At 52.2% G+C, this 17103-nt stretch overlaps 1 pseudogene; it reads right to left on the bottom strand.

Moving 5' to 3' along the window:
* Positions 1–817: 817 nt before the first annotated feature.
* On the bottom strand, positions 818–14085 carry LOC119357859 (annotated as a pseudogene).
* Between the last annotated feature and the right edge of the window lie 3018 nt (positions 14086–17103).

Raw genomic sequence — 17103 nt, 5'->3', positions numbered from 1 at the left:
AGAAGTCATATAGGCGTTATGTTTACTTCCAGGCTTTTAGCCCGAAGGTGGGAAACTGGAGGAAGCCGCAGACGCCGCCGTCGGTGTAGAACTACCGGAAGGAGCTCCAAAAGAAGCTGATCCCAAAGTACTTGAGGAATCCCACAGACTTGCTGCCTGTTGCGGTAAAGGTTGAAAGAAATTCTGAATCTGTCCGGGCCATCGGTTTCTAAAGCATTTTTACACAGTTAAAACACGATTTGATTCATCATAGCTGGGAATAAGAAGATGTCCTTTTCACGCAAAGGAAAGGAAAAATAAAAAGGGTCGGACCTTGCATTCTTATCTCCTTGAGGTGTGTGGAACCCGTTTATGAGGATGGTAGTGGCAGTCCCACTTGGATAGATTAGATTGTAGTTGATCATCAGTACCTGAAAGTGTTTAGTTTCACCACCAAATCGTCAATTAAATTGAAGATCGATTGCGACTACGGAATCAATTGTAAATATCTTTCTCATCAAGAACAAAAAAATGCAGACTATCTAGGTTCAGTCAGTAACCGCAACCCTGGTGCTACGGTCTTGCGAGCAATGCCAAAGTTTCAGTTATTCTGATAGTACAGCAGCGACCTAGGAAAATAAGGAAGCGCGGCTCACCATGGACACAGAGAGATCAGAGAAGGGCGCTGGAGCATGGAAATGGAATTAAGCCCATAGTTTTAATTTCTTTGTGTCCTTATAAATACAAAAAATCAACAAATCATGGTGATACCTAATCGAATTCAACAAATGAACAAATCAATCAAGGGGCGGTTGACCATTGGCCATCTCTCCTTCTTTTACAGCAAAAGCCTCAGCTTCTTGGTGGGGAGAGGGCTCTGCACCTCCTCCTCGTCCCACCTCATCACCCCTGCGTTCTCCGGCATGGACAGCAGGTTCAGGTCGAAGTTCCTCAGCACGGCAGAGGACGCCAACACGGAGACGGACATGGACATGGAAACGGAGGTGCCGTCCCAGTAGTGGCAGTGCTTGTGCCCTCCGAGCGCATGCCCGGTCGTGAAGCTCCGGTCACAGACGGTGCACTGATGCGGGCCGCCGCTACTCTCGCCCGAGGACGCCACCGCGCTCGCCTCCGACCCACCGCCCGTGGACGCCTGTGCGACAATGTAGCGCTCTCTGGTGGGCGGCGGCTTGCGGTGGCTGGACTTGTGCCCGCCGATCGCCTGGTATGACGCATACGCCTTCCCGCAGACCGCGCAGCTGAACCACAGCTCCTAAGCCCGGGTAGGGGACGGGTTCCACGCGCCCGCCTGCTGCTCCTTGCTGGTGGCGGCGAGCGCGGTGAGGCAGATGGCGAGGTAGTCATCCTTGTTGAGCACCGGCGTGGCGGTGGGAACCAAGGAAAGGGAGAGGGAGAGGTCGGTCTAGTCCACCACCATCCCACAGACCGTCACCTGCTCGCACCATGGCGGCACGTGCTCCGCCGCCAACGAGGCCGCCGTGCCGAACATGGAGTCAGCGCTCGCGAAGGCCCTCAGGGCGAGCAGCTAGAGCTCCTCGACGGCAGCGGCAACTGTGGCGACTGTGCTGCAGGGATGAAAACGCCATGAGTCCGGTAACATAGGTCCAAACCGAGAGCATCAGTTCGACAAAAATGAGAGCATCAGTTCAACCCCTCGAATTCGTCAGTTTAAGAAGGGTAAAAGAATAATGTGTGTGTGTGTGTGTGTGTGTGTGTGTGTGGAGGGGAGGAGAGGAAGCCAAGGGGGCGCCCCAAGTAGGTGGAAACCTACTTGGGCGCTTCCCTATTAGGCCTCCCCCCTTCCATATCCATCCGGAGGGGGAAAGGAAGGAGGAGGGAGGAGAGAAGGAAGGGGGAGGCCGAATTGCTCCCCTTCCTTTCTCTCTTCCCCTCTTTCCTCCCCCCTTATTTGGCTTACATGGGGCGCATCAGCCTCCTATGGGCTGGTCTGTCCCCTTCTTGGACCATTAGGCCCATGTAGTTGCCGGGGGGATGCCCGGAACCCCTTCCGGTGACCCGGTATGTACCCGGTACCCCCAGAACACTTCCGATGTCTAAATATCATCGTCCTATATATGAATCTTTACCTCTAGACCATTTTGAGACTCTGTGATCTCATTCGGGACTCCGAACAACATTCGGTCACCAAATCACATAACTCATATAATACAAAATCATCATCGAACATTAAGCGTGTGGACCCTACGGGTTCAAGAACTATGTAGGCATGACTGAGACACTTCTCCGGTCAATAACCAACAGTGGAACCTAGATGCTCATATTGGTTCCCACATATTCTTCGAAGATCTTTATTGGTCGTACCGTAATGACAACGTATGTTATTCCCTTTGTCATCAGTACGTTACTTGCCCGAGATTCGATCGTCGGTATCTTCATACCTAGTTCAATCTCATTACCGGCAAGTCTCTTTAGTACGTTACTTGTCATTAGTACGTTACTTGCCCGAGATTCGATTGATTCTTTTGTCAAATCGAAGCTCTTCAGTTGAAATTTCAGTTTAGATTTTTGCTCCTGAGTTTTACCCTTGCATCTTATGCTTGAGTGCTTATGTATGCTATTGTTTGTTTACGATAGAGTTTCCGGAGTGCGAGGCTTCCTACTACGAGTCACTAGAGTTTTTAGATCGTCAGCAAGGCAAGTAACACTTTGATCATACGCCTTTATTACCCAGTTTTTATGCAGTAGTTTCAATCCTCAATCACTGCATGGTTAGGGCTTGATTACATGTGGGTATTAGGAAGTGGTTGATGAGGTAGAACCTATTGTCCTTTGTTCAAACTCTGGGATTTCTACGTTATGCTTATACTACTATGCTATGCTCGTAGACGTGGTTTAGTTTTCAGAGAATTCATGACAGGTGTAAGAGATTATTGTTAACTAAGTGTTAACTTAAGGTGGCTACTTTAATACACATCTAGGTGGATTGGTTTGTGGGCACCTTGGGAATCCAGTGTTGTCCAAGCAGAATCCCAGGGTATCCATGTGATTTTTCCAATGGTTTGCTACACAGGCTCAAATGGATCATTATGTTATTCATGCTGGAAACTTTCGTGTGCAGCCACAAGACATTATGTGCTCTGGCATAGTTGAGTATATTGTGTGATCTCTTACAGTGGTAGACTAGTAGATGTAGGGGATGTTGGTGGTACTGTCTACCCGTCATAACGAGCTAACGCTTCTGAAAGACTGTGTCTCGGTCATCCATTTCTCAAACATCATGTAGTGCGAGAAATCCAATGGAGGAGATCGAGTCTTGTGGGGAAAAGTGCGCACACCTCTGCATAGTGTACAAACTAATCATGATTACCCGTGTCCCCAGTTATGGACATCTTGAGTATCTGGTGCTTGAATTATTATGTTGATCTCATCACTCTACTTAATTAATTTGTTGGGTTATTGAGTATTAATTTGGGATTGAGATGGGGTTACCATTCTCAATGTTTTCAAAAAACTTGGTAGTTAAATAAAATTATATTCCTTTGTTGTAGGGAAAAGCTAGCTTTCTGCAAATGATAACCATAGAGCCTCCACCAGCCATATATGCATATAGTTAAAACTGTTACTTGTTCATTGCTATATAGTGTTATCTTGCGAGCATATTCCATGTGCTGACCTACACAGGCTGCAATGTATTATGTTGCAGAGTTTTCAGACGAAGAGTAAGGTGCGCTAGGTCATTATCGTGCACTCAGCTATGCCGTTGGAGTTGATGGACTCATTTACCTCGAAGCTTCCGCCGTTATCTTATTTAGATGGCCTTCAGCCATATTATTGCAGTAAGTTCTCTTTTGAGATATTCATTGTAATAAGTGTGTGATTGCACTCTATTATAAATCCTCGAGTATTGTGTGTCAGCATTACCGATCCAGGGATGACACTTATGCACAGAGATTTGACCGTTTGAGATCGGATCGCTACAAGATGGTATCAGAGCACACGTAACTGGTGGACGCGACCACTAGGATGAGCCATAGCACAATCTTCTCTACTCATTTCTGACTCTTCTCCCTTTTCTACTCTATAGATGGCAGACCCAAGGAACAAGTTTGCTCAACCGGATGATGACACCCCGTTTGGACGACACTTGGAGGAGGCCACTAAGTACCTGAGCATCGGAATACCAAGCTTCACGGGGACCTACACCGCCACTCTACCTGAAGAAGAGCGCTGGACAATTCGAGTACATGTTCCAGAAAGGACATACGCACCAGTTACTGATCCCTTAGAGTTATCCTTTGATGCACCAACCTGGAGACTAGGAAAGAGCATGGCAGCCCATATCGCCATGGGACGCATCGGCGAGGTATACCACAAGGATCTTAAGGACACCATCTACCAGATATGTGGATGCCGAGATGAGCAATGGGAGATGGTTTGCACCAGGAGGGTGTGACGCCCTCGATTCAATCGTACACTAATCATACATGCAAATGTCTACGATCAAGACCAAGGACTCATGGGAAGATATCACAACACAACTCTAGACACAAATTAAAATAATACAAGCTTTATATTACAAGCAAGGGGCCTCGAGGGCTCGAATACATAAGCTTGAATACACAAGAGTCAGCGGAAGCAACAATACATGAGTACAGACATGAGTTAAACAAGTTTGCCTTAAGAAGGCTAGCACAAAAGCAACATCGATCAAAAAGGCAAGGCCTCCTACCTGGGACCCGCCTAACTACTCCTGGTCGTCGGCGGTCTTCACGTAGTAGTAGGCACCCTCGGGGTAGTAGTAGTCATCAGTGGCGTCGTCTGGCTCTTGGGATCCGTCATCTGGTCGCAACAATCGGGTATGGGAGAAAAAGAGGTAGCAAAGCAACCGTGAGTACTCATCCAAAGTACTCGCAAGACTTACATCAGGTCTAAACTAAGTATGCATCTGTATCAAAGGAAAATGGGATGTATCCGTGGAGTAAACTGCAGAATGCCAGAAAGAAGGAGAAAGCCTAGCCTATCGAAGACTAGCATCTTCAAGCATCTTGCAGCAATGCATAAGACAACACTGCGCGCCGGACTCATCGTCATTGAAACCTGGTTCAGGGGCTACTGAGGGAGTCCTGGATTAGGGGGTCTCTAGACAGCCAAACTATATCCTTTGGCCGGACTGTTGGACTATGAAGACATAAGATTGAAGACTTCGTCCCGTGTCCAGATGGGGCTCTACTTGGCGTGGAAGGCAAGCTAGGCAATACGGATATGTATATCTCCTCCTTTGTAACCGACCTTGTATAACCCTAGCCCCCTCCAGTGTCTATATAAACCGGAGGGTTTTAGTCCGTAGGACAACATACAATCATACCATAGGCTAGCTTCTAGGGTTTAGCCTCTCCAATCTCATGGTAGATCAACTCTTGTACTACTCATATTATCAAGAATAATCAAGCAGGACGTAGGGTTTTACCTCCATCAAGAGGGCCCAAACCTGAGTAAAACATCGTGTCCCCTGCCTCCTGTTACCATCCGCCTTAGACGCACAGTTCGGGACCCCCTACCCGAGATCCGCCGGTTTTGACACCGACATTGGTGCTTTCATTGAGAGTTCCCCTGTGTCATCGCCATTAGGCTTGATGGCTCCTTCGATCATCGATAGCGATGCAGTCCATGGTGAGACTTTTCTCCCCGGATAGATCTTTGTGTTCGGCGGCTTCGCACTGCGGGCCAACTCGCTTGGCCATCTGGAGCAGATCGAGAGTTACGCCCCTGGCCACCAGGTCAGGTTTGGAAGCTTAAACTACACGGCCGATATCCGCGGAGACTTGATCTTCGACGGATTCGAGCCCCTGCTTAGTGCGCCACATGGCCATGATGAGCATGATTTAACTCTGCCATTGGACAGTGTCCAGGAGATCGCACCGGCAACCGCTCGGACCCTCAATTCTGAGCCAATTGCGCCATCCATGGACGGGTGGATAGACCCCGCCACGGAGGCCACACTCTCATCGGTGATCATGCCGAGAATCGACCTTACCCTTCACGGGAGCCGTGACGCTGAACTACCGGATTCCTCCCCGACCACGGACTCCCAACCGCCTGCGCCCATGCCTATCGAATCCGATTGGGCGCCGATCATGGACTTTACCTCCGCGGATATCTTTCAGCACTCTCCCTTCGGCGACATACTGAACTCATTAAGGTCTCTCTCCTTGTCAGGAGAGTCCTGGCCGAACTATGTTCAGCAGGATTGGGATGTGGATGATGAAGAAATTCTCCGCCCACCCACCACCCACTTAGTAGCCACTGTCGATGACTTAACTGACATGCTCGACTTTGACTCCAAAGACATTGACGGTATGTACGACGATGCGGGAGGCGAAGAGGAACCACTGCCCACAAGGCACTGGACAGCCACCTCATCATATGATTTATATACATGGTGGACACACCCAAAGAAGGCAATGGCGAGGAGACAGCGGAGGATGACCCCTCCAAGAAGCAACCCAAGCGCCGGCGTCAGCGGCGCCGCTCTAAGTCTCGCCAAAGCAAAAGCGGTGACCCCGCACATGAGACAATAGCACTCCGGACAGTATCGAAGACGACAGCAATCCCCTCCAGCAAGATTTAGGGCAGGAAGATGGAGAAGCCAGCCCTCCAGAGAGAGCGGCAGATGGAGAGGCAGAGGATGATAATTACATGCCTGCCTTCGAAGACGAGGCAAGCCTCGACGATGACGAATTCGTCGTGCCTGAGGATCCCGTCGAACAAGAGCGCTTCAAGCGCCGGCTTATAGCCACGACAAATAGCCTTAAGAAAAAGCAACAGCAGCTTCAAGCTGATCAAGATTTGCTAGCTGACAGATGGACTGAAGTCCTTGCGGCCGAGGAATATAAACTCGAATGCCCCTCCAAGAGTTACCCAAAGCGTAGGTTGCTACCCCGACTGGAGGAGGAAGCACTCAAACCTACATCTCCAGCATATGATGCGGCTGACCGGCCACCTCGTGGCCGCGACAGAGAGGCATTTCAGCCAAAAACTCAGCCCGTACCCCGACGCCACTCAAATAAAAATGACAAGGCATGGGGAAACATGCTAGACCTGCGAGACGTATTGGAGGACAAAGCAAAACATGCAAGATCAATCTACGGATCACGAGGACGCACCACTATGTGAGACGATAACCGTCACGCCGGATACAGTAAAAGTAAATCCGGTCGGGACGAACGCAGCGGGCAAGACTCATTTGAGCTGCGTCGCGATATAGCCCAGTACAGAGGCGCCACACATCCCCTATGCTTCACAGACGAAGTAATGGATCACCAAATCCCAGAGGGTTTCAAACCCGTAAATATCAAATCATACGACAGCACAACAGATCCTGTGGTATGGATCGAGGATTTCCTCGTGCACATCCACATGGCCCGCGGTGATGATCTACACGCCATCAAATACCTCCCACTCAAGCTCAAAGGACCAGCTCGGCATTGGCTCAATAGCTTGCCAGCAGAGTCCATTGGCTGTTGGGAAGATCTGGAAGCCGCATTCCTCGACAACTTCCAGGGCACTTATGTGCGACCGCCAGATGCAGATGACTTGAGCCACATAATTCAGCAGCCAGAGGAATCGACCAAGCAATTCTGGACACGGATCCTAACAAAGAAAAATCAAATCATCGACTGTCCGGATGCAGAGGCCCTAGCAGCTTTTAAGCACAACATCCGTGACGAGTGGCTCGCCCGACACCTTGGCCAAGAAAAGCCAAAATCCATGGCAGCCCTCACGACACTCATGACCTGCTTTTGCGCGGGAGAAGACAGCTGGATGGCTCGCAGCAATAACATATCAAAGAACCATGGTACTTTGGATACCAAGGATGGCAATGGCAGGTCAAGTCGCAACAAACACAAGCGCCGCATTAACAGCTACAATACCGAGGATACGGCAGTCAATGCCGGATTCAAAGGCTCTAAACCCGGTCAGCGGAAAAAGCCATTCAAAAGAAGCACTCCGGGCCCGTCTAGTTTGGACCGTATACTCGACTGCTTGTGTGAAATACACGGCAACCCCGACAAGCCAGCCAACCACACCAACAGGGATTGTTGGGTGTTCAAGCAGACCGGCAAGTTAAATGCCGAAAACAAAGATAAGGGGTCACATAGCGATGACGAGGTGGAGCCCTGGCAGCCGAACACCGGAGGACATAAGAGTTCCCCCCCACAAGTGCGGACGTGAACATGATATACGCAACCCACATCCCCAAGAGGGAGCGGAAGCATGCGCTAAGGGACGTATATGCGTTGGAGCCAGTCGCCCCAAAGTTCAACCCATGGTCCTCTTGTCCGATCACCTTCGATCGCAGGGACCACCCCACTAGTATCCGTCATGGCGGATTCGCCGCACTGGTCCTAGACCCAATCATTGACGGATTTCACCTCAATCGAGTCCTTATGGATGGCGGCAGCAGCCTGAATCTGCTATACCAGGACACAGTGCGCAAAATAGGTATAGACCCCTCAAGGATCAAACCCACAAAAACGACCTTCAAAGGCGTCATACCAGGTGTAGAGGCCCATTGCACAGGCTCAGTTACACTGGAAGTGGTCTTCGGATCCCCGGATAACTTCCGAAGCAAAGAGTTAATCTTCGATATAGTCCCGTTCCGCAGTGGCTATCATGCACTGCTCGGGCGAACCGCATTTGCGAGATTCAATGCGGTACCGCATTATGCATACCTCAAGCTCAAGATGCCAGGACCTCGGGGGTCATCACAGTTAATGGAAACACAGAGCGCTCCCTCCGCACGGAGGATCACACTATGGCCCTCGCAGTAGAAGTGCAAAGCAGCCTCTTAAGGCAATCCACTAGTTCGGCGATTAAGGACCCGGACACCTTCAAGCGCGCCGGGAGTAATCGGCAACAAGACCGCCTGGCACGTTCCAAGCTCGCATAGCAATGTGGCCCCCACCCCGGTCCTAGCCAAATGGCGAAATCCGTGCCAAGCGTACATAATTATGCATTAAAAATACCATGGGCACAGGTGGGGAGGGGGGCATGACTACGGCATGCCCCAAGACGTGGCTCAACCGCACTAGGGCTTCCCGCTTTGTTATTTTTCTCTTTCAGGACTTTAGTCTCCGGAAACCCTGTCCGGTAGCATGATTGCCGGACACATGATGCAGCAACCAAGGAGGCATAAAGCTACGTCGCACCACGGAACTCCCAGGTGGATTACGATAACAAGTGAATACTTGCTTTAATACCATTCCTCAGCTTGCCCTTGGAGGGGACATGTCAAATAGTCCTACTTTTTTCTTACCGCACCACTTGTATTATTCTGCTTTAATGCACCTTTTTGAATAAACAATGCATAGCACTAGACTATTATAGCATTCTTTATTCTTCTTTTTTTATATATACATATGTTCATTCATGATATCCAGCACCCGTACACTCTGGTACGGCCAATACGCTAGGGGCTTAAGCATACCCCATAATACGGCATGAGAAGTCCGAACACTTTAGATAGTGTGGCACCCCGAACTTATAACATTATATGCATCAGCTCCGAATCATGTCTTGGGTCAATAGTTGGGTTTGCCCGGCTCCCATGTTTTGGTACCTTACGTTCCGCTATATCGGCTAAGGTAGCACTGGGAGAACTACTGCGATTGTGCCCTGGTTCAGCTGGGCTAAGCACCTCAGTAGAGAAAGCTAAAACTGACTGTCATGATAAGGCAAGAGACTTGTCGTTTCCCGAGAGGTTTCGAGTCCCTAAAGACTTATGTCGCTTAGAGCGAGGAGTCGGCTTTGTCGGGCTTAAGGCGTGTATAGCGCCCCAAATTCGGCCTTCTGAATACTAGGGGCTTCGCCAAAATTTAAAATTATAGAATTCTATGGCTAAGTGAGAGTGATAAAGCATTATAGTCTGATTGCCTTGTTCGTTGCGTTGAGCACCTCCCTCGAAGGACCCAAAAATGGGAACAAGAGTGCTCAGGTTTATCCCGAACACCCCAGCACTCATGGCATGGGGGCAGAAGCCGACGACTAGCCATCTCTCAGATTTGATAAACAGCCGAACAGAAGGTAATATTTTAAATTCAAACAAGTGTTGCATAGCGCATATGAACAAGTTTTCATACCACAGGATCACACGAGCAAGTTCATTCAAATATTACATCTTTCGCACACTCGTCCGCTACAAGAAGGGCACCCTTCAAGACACCCTCATAATACATCTCGGGGTGGCGATGCTCCTTGCCCTGCAGCGGCCCCTCCTTCACGAGCTTCTCGGCGTCCATCTTGGCCCAGTGCACCTTCGCACGGGCAAAAGTCCGGCGTGCACCCTCGATGCAGACGAACCGCTTGACGACTTCCAATCGTGGGCAGGCATTCACAAGCCGCCTCACCAGGCCGAAGTAGCTATTGGGAAGGGCGTTGCCAGGCCACATCTGGACTATAAAGCTCTTCATGGCCTGTTCGGCCGCCTTCTGCAGCTCGACCAGTTGCTTCAGCTGGTCGCTCATAGGCATTGGGTGTTCGGTCCCAGTATACTGAGACCAGAACAGCTTCTCCGTCGAGCTTCCCTCCTCGGCTTGGTAAAACTTTGCGGCATGCGATACGCTGCGGGGCAAATCTGCGAATGCTCCTGGAGAGCTCCGGAATCGGGTAAGTAACAAGTAATTTACTTTCACATGCTTGCTTTCCATATTGAATGCCTTACCCGCCGCTATCTTCCTCATCCTCCTGGAGGGCCTTTTGGGCTTCAGCCTTGGCATTCTTTGTGCTCTCACGGGTCGCGGCAAGCTCAGACTCTCGCGTCTTCGAGTCAAGCTCCAATGCCTCGTGCTTCGTCACGAGAGCTTGGAGCTCTTACTGCACCTCGCCCACCCGTGCCTCTTGCTTTTCCCGCTCGGTGCGCTCCCGGGCCGCTTTGTTTTCGGCCTCGGACAATGCTTGCTTCAGGGTCGCCACTTCGGTCGTGGCCCCTGGCAAATTCATGATGATCCTGTCATTTTGCAATCGCATCTTTTTTGTGTGTATATATATATGTAGACAAGGTATTACTTACCTTTGTTCTCCTCGACCTGCCTCTTGGCAAGGCCGAGCTCTTTCTCGGACCCCTCGAGGTCCTGCTTCAGTGCGGCGACCTCCGCAGTCAGTGCGGCAGAGGTCAGCAGCGAAGCCTACATACGCATATAGACATACTTATTAGACTCCTGCAGATATTATTTGATCCTCTATTCGGCTTTTCCTTGCCAACACCAAACAGAGCATCAGGGGCTACTATCTATGCGGTAATATTTTCCCTATATTTTAAATACTTACCTCAAAGCCTGTTAGAAGGCTAGCACATGCTTCAGTCAGTCCGCTCTTGGCGGACTGAACCTTCTCGATCACCGCACTCATAATAGTGCGGTGCTCTTCGCTGATGGAAGCATCGCGAAGCGCTCCCAGCAGGTTGTCCGGTGCTTCTGGATGGACAGAGGTCACCGGCACGGGCGTCTTACCCCTTTTGGAAGGGGGTCGCCTGCCCGAGTCCGAAACCACTGGAGGTTCCGGCGCGGTGTTCAGCTGATAGCCGAACTTAGAGCCCCCGGGAGCCTTGCTCCCTTTGCTCCTGGAGTCCGGAAGGTCACCTTGAGGCGTCTCCGGGACTGTCTCCCCCGGCTCGGTGCCCCTTGAGACAATACCTCGGCATTGTCCGTAGGGCAAGGGGAGGAGGCGGTCGGAAGTGGATCACTATCCATATCCGACGAATTCAAGGAGCCGTCCGACAAGGATACGTCGATACGGGCTTGGGTCGGTCTGCATAATCATATTCGGCGTTAGGAGAAGCAGTGCGACAAAGGTATGCTATGAGTTACTCTAGTATCCGAATACTTACGACTTCGCCAGGGTCTTGGCCCTGAGCAGCCACTCGTCTTCGCCTTCGGCGGCGGTGGTGGAGCAGTCCAGAAGAAGAGTCCTTCCCTTCTTGGACCCTTCGGCCTCCCCGGTTGGGGCGGCCTTTCTTTTCTTGTCTCCCCCGGCTGGAGGGGGAGCATCTTCATCTTCCTCCTCGTCTTCATGGGAGGAGTGCGTCACGGAGTTATCGGACGATGAGTCCGATACCACCTGGCGCCGGGAACTCTTTCGGGTTCCCTTGGCCTTCTTCTTGGTCTTCTCCGGCACCTTATAAGGAGCCGGAGTCAGCATCTCCGTCAGGAGAGTGTCTGCGGTGTCTTCGGGTAGGGGTGCCGAAAAGTCAATCTGCTCCGATGCCTCTACCCAGTCTTGTTAAAGGCATGGGAGCTCAGACCCCGCACATGGTTAAGCTATGGGAAATCAATATCCTACCAGGTGTATAGAACTTACCGGATTCCCAGGGCGTTCGCGCTTAGCCCGCGGTCCTCGGTGAGAGAGGGAGGGACCTCGGCGCCCTTGAACAACACCCTCCAGACGTCTTTGTGCGTCGTGTCGAAGAGCTCGCTTAGAGTTTGGTGCCGGGCCAGGTCGAACTCCCATAAGTTGAAGTCCCGTTGTTGAAACGGGAGGATCCGGCGGAAGAGCATGACCTGGACTATGTTGACAAGCTTAAGTTTCTTGCTTGTCATGTTTTGGATACACTTCTGGAGTCCGTCCAGCTCCACCGATGAACCCCAGGGCAGACCCTTCTCCTTCCAGGAAGTGAGCTACGTGGGGATTCCGGATCAAAACTCGGGGGCCGCCACCCAGTTGGTGTCATGTGGCTCGGTGATGTAGAACCGCCCCGATTGCCACCCCTTTACGGTCTCCATGAAGGAGCCCTCGAGCCATGCAACGTTGGGAATTTTGCCCACCATGTCTCCGCCGCATTCCGCTTGTTGGCCGCCCACCACCTTCAGCTTGATATTGAAGGTCTTCAGCCACAGGCCGAAGTGGGGCCGGATGCGGAGGAAAGCCTCGCACACGACGATGAACGCCGAGATGTTGAGGATGAAGTTCGGGGCCAGATCATGAAAGTCCAGCCCATAATAGAACATGATGCCGTGGACAAATGGATGGAGGGGAAACCCCAGTCCACGGACGAAGTGGGGGAGGAAGACCACCCTCTCGTGAGGTTCTGGCGTAGGGATGACCTGCCCCGCGGCTGGCAGCCGGTGCGCGATATCCGCGGCTAAGTATCCGGCTCCGCGTAACTTTTTGATGTGCCCCTCCGTGACGGAGGAGGCCATCCACTTGACTCCCGCTCCGGACTTGTTTTGGAGAGAGTTGAGGAGGAGGATGCAGACTTGGGCGCTGGAGCTCGAGTGCGTGAGAATGGATGAGCAAGGAGGAAGAAGACGTGGCTAGAAAAAGGTGAGATCTTATCCCTTTATAAGGGCGGACTGAACTATGCGCCCCCACTAGTCTGGTAAAACTCGCTTATCCCCCAAGCGCCATAGTTGATGGCGCGGTTGGGTTACCCACGTCTGTATTGATGAGAATCTCGTAATAAGAGGAACACGATCTCTGCTTTGACAAGACGTGTCAAGAAACCGCCTCGCGTTATGTGCGGGGCTGGTTAAAGAAAAACGGTTCAAATAATTACCAGGCCGCGGCATGATGTCATGCTGCCAAAACATGTCAGCACATTGGATTTTTGGAAATATTATTCTCTCTACGGTGGTATGTGGAACTTATTTTCCAGGGTCGGACACTATCCTTGTATTCAAATTCTTCTGTGGTGTATTCGGAGGAGGAACCCGCCTTGCAATGCCGAAGACAACACTGCGCGCCGGACTCATCGTCATTGAAGCCTGGTTCAGGGGCTACTAAGGGAGTCCTAGATTAGGGGGTCTCCGGACAGCCGGACTATATCCTTTGGCCGAACTGTTGGACTATGAAGACATAAGATTGAAGACTTCGTCCCGTGTCCGGATGGGGCTCTACTTGGCGTGGAAGGCAAGCTAGGCAATACGAATATGTATATCTCCTCCTTTGTAACCGACCTTGTGTAACCATAGCCCCCTCCGGTGTCTATATAGACGGGAGGGTTTTAGTCCGTAGGACAACATTTTGCTCTACCTCTTGCTCTACCACCCATTCGGCCTTGGCAGCTTCAAAGTCCGCCCACGTAGGTGTGAGGTTGCGAGCGGCGATGAAGTCGACATGGTGGGATGCCATCGCTTCCCTACCATTTTGTGTGTGGTCGTGGGCGGTGAGGAACTCGGCACTGCGGGATGCCATCGCTTCCTTACCAGTTAGTGTGCGGTGCGGTGGCATGAACAACACTTGGTGAGTGCTCTGGGGTGGAGTGGCTGGACAACCATATAGTGCATTGGTTTGTCAAGAGCTCAAGCACAGAAGACGAAGGAAATTGGGATTCCCCTTGAATCCTGGTCATTTATTACCGAGTAAAATGCATTGGCGGTCATCGAACTTGTCTTGATGGCTCACTTTGATCATTGTATACGAGATATGATGATTATATGGTCACTAGCTCAGCGTATAGCTCCGTATTTGTCTGGTTGACTAGTCAAACAGCCCACATGCGCCTCATCAACTCATGTTCTATATCTACTATCTATCTATGCGGGCCTACCTGTTAGTGGAGAAAGAAATAAAAACCAAAATTATGCGTATGTGAGGAATCAAACCACGGACTCGTCGCTGCAACACACACTCATCGGCCAAATGAAAATGAAATACTATGCGTTAAATGCACAAACTGATTTTTTATATTATACGTCATGCACACATTAGCGCACGCCGTCCATAGACGCAAGTAGCATGTACGCATGTAGACACTCACAATCACGCTGTCAAACCATGCTAATGCGTACACGTCGCTTTCTCAATCAAAGTTCTGCTCATGGAGCAACACAAAAGTCGAGCCCGTTACCTGCGCGCCATAATGGTGCCTGGCATTACTGTTTAGACATTTGCTGGCGGCCTCCGCGAACACTAAGCATGTATTCACCTGGCTCAGCACGGTGCTCCTGAGGCGTGGTGCACGGTGCTTGAGCTCCTGACGGGCGACCCGATGCCAGCCAACCTGCCGGAGGAGGGCTGTCTTCTGTATTGCTGCTCGAACAAGGTGGAGTTAGTGAAGCAGATGCCCCTCTTCTACGAATGGGGACCACACCCAGTTGTCCTTCAAGGGCCTCGCGAGAGCCCTGTCTTCATGGCCCCCCTGCTAGCCGCGAGCACGATGCCCGCCCCAGGAGCGAGCGCAGGGGGGCGGTCGCTGTCGAGCGATGGCGGCGCTGCTGCTGAGGAATCGACACCACTCGGGGTTCCTAGGGTGCCATCTCCCAGGACCCTGGAGAGCCGTCCTGAGGAAGCGGCCTGGGGGACGACGCAGTCCTATGCTCCTGATGCCGGAGCCCCTAAGGCCCCGGTGAACCGCCAGGAGGTGAGTACGAGGTCTCCACACGGTCCAGCACCCCTGAGGTCGCCTCCTCAGGAGTCACACCAGCCGCGCCCGGGCTTGGTTACCATGCCCAGGGCTTTGGCCGGCTCCGACCGAACTTCGCGGTGCTCCGCAAGAGGAAGGGGTCTCCAAGCTGTAGTGGTGACGCCTTTCGGCCATTGAAGCAGACGAAGTACATTGTTATTGACGAGTGAGTACCTTATCTTTGTAGTTTCTCGAGTATCGCTTCCCCTCCTGACTGTGGTTCCTTAGGCCCCCTTCTGCTAAGGCGACGAAATCTCCCGAGAATCAACCTCCTCCTGCCTCGAGTCCTCTGCTCACCTTGAGCACCCCAAGCCAGCCTGCCGCACTTGGCGCGAGGTCGGTCAGAGAGGCAACCACGCCGGCTTGGCGTCTCGACCCAGCGTTCTTGTCGTTCATCCTTCGCGGCCTTGCCTGGGATGCGGGAAGTGTGCCAAGGGCTCCTCCTCTGGTTATTGACCGCGACTGGGTGGCCTCGGCTCTGGCCTCTCCTTCGAGCCCCCGACGGAGCCGAAGGGTGACTGGAAAGACGTTGGCCTCTAGCCCCCTGCTGGGAGGAGGTGAGCCGCCTCGAACCTCTTCAACGACTCCAGGCATGGAGGACGGGCCCGGTCGCGCATTCGAGCTTGCGCACAGGCGGGGTGCTGTCTGTCACGAGCTCTTCCGGGAAGCGATGGGTGCGCTAAGCCGGCTTGGGAAGAGCTCGTGGACGTCGACGCCCGCCTTGAAACTGAGGGTCTTCGGCTAGTGGATGAATGGCGTCAATTGAAGGTGGCCATCAACATCGGGCGCCTCCAGCGTGAGCACGCCAATGCGAAAGCTGAGGCATCCCTCGCAACCTCACGTGAGGCCAGCGCACGAGCCTTGGAGGAGGCCAGGGAGGCAGACCACCGCCACGAGGTCATCGAGAAGCGCAGGCAGGAGCTCCAGGACCTAAATGCCTCCCTGGAGCAGCAGGTGGAGGCGCGTAAAGCTGCCTTGGCGTCAATGAAGGGGGCGTCGTCCAGCGAGGAGGAGATCTTGAAGCATGAGGAAGCATTAATGCTGGAGGCCACAGAGCGCAACCTCGAGCTTGAGCGGTTGGAGACGAGGGGGTGTCAGGTTTCTCAGGTGGAAGATGACACCAGTGCATGCGAGGCCAGGATCCAGGAGGAAGTGGTCTGCAGGGTGGCGGAGGCTCACGTTGTTCTTGCCAATAGGTACGACCTGAAGCTGAAGCTCATGGAAGCCGAAGATGAGGGCAGGACCACCGCCCTCGGGTCAAGGATGACTGAGGCAGAGCAACGCGAGAAGGCTGCTGCAGCTGCCTTGATCTCCATGCAGGCCGAGTTGGCCTCCGCCCGTGCTGAGCTGCTCCCACTTTAGCAGCGAGTCACCGCTGCTGAGTCCCTCGCGCAGCAGAGTAGGGAAGTGGCGATCCGCCGACAGACGTTGCAGCGCGAGCATGCCCCCATTCTCTGAGATCTCATGATGAAGGCCAACCAGGCGTTGGGCTACATTTGTGATGAACACGCCCCTCATCCCCATGTAGAAGACTACGCCAGCCACCTCTGCTTCTTCATTGTTGTAGTAACGCGCCTGGAGGACCGGGCTTAGAGGGCTCGCGATCTTGTGGAAGAAAAGAGTCGTGGCCTCCTTGGACGTGCGTTCTCTCGCGTCTTCAGCCATGTTCAGAATGCCGACCCCAACTTCGACTTCGACGCTACCATCGCCCTAATGCCCGCAGCTATTCAGGGTAACCTGACACA

This window comes from Triticum dicoccoides, chromosome 2A (genome assembly GCF_002162155.2).
Source record: "Triticum dicoccoides isolate Atlit2015 ecotype Zavitan chromosome 2A, WEW_v2.0, whole genome shotgun sequence".
NCBI classification, from domain to species: domain Eukaryota; kingdom Viridiplantae; phylum Streptophyta; class Magnoliopsida; order Poales; family Poaceae; genus Triticum; species Triticum dicoccoides.
The sequence above is the reverse complement of the archived record's forward strand: the minus strand, read 5'-3'. Positions and strand labels throughout refer to the sequence as shown.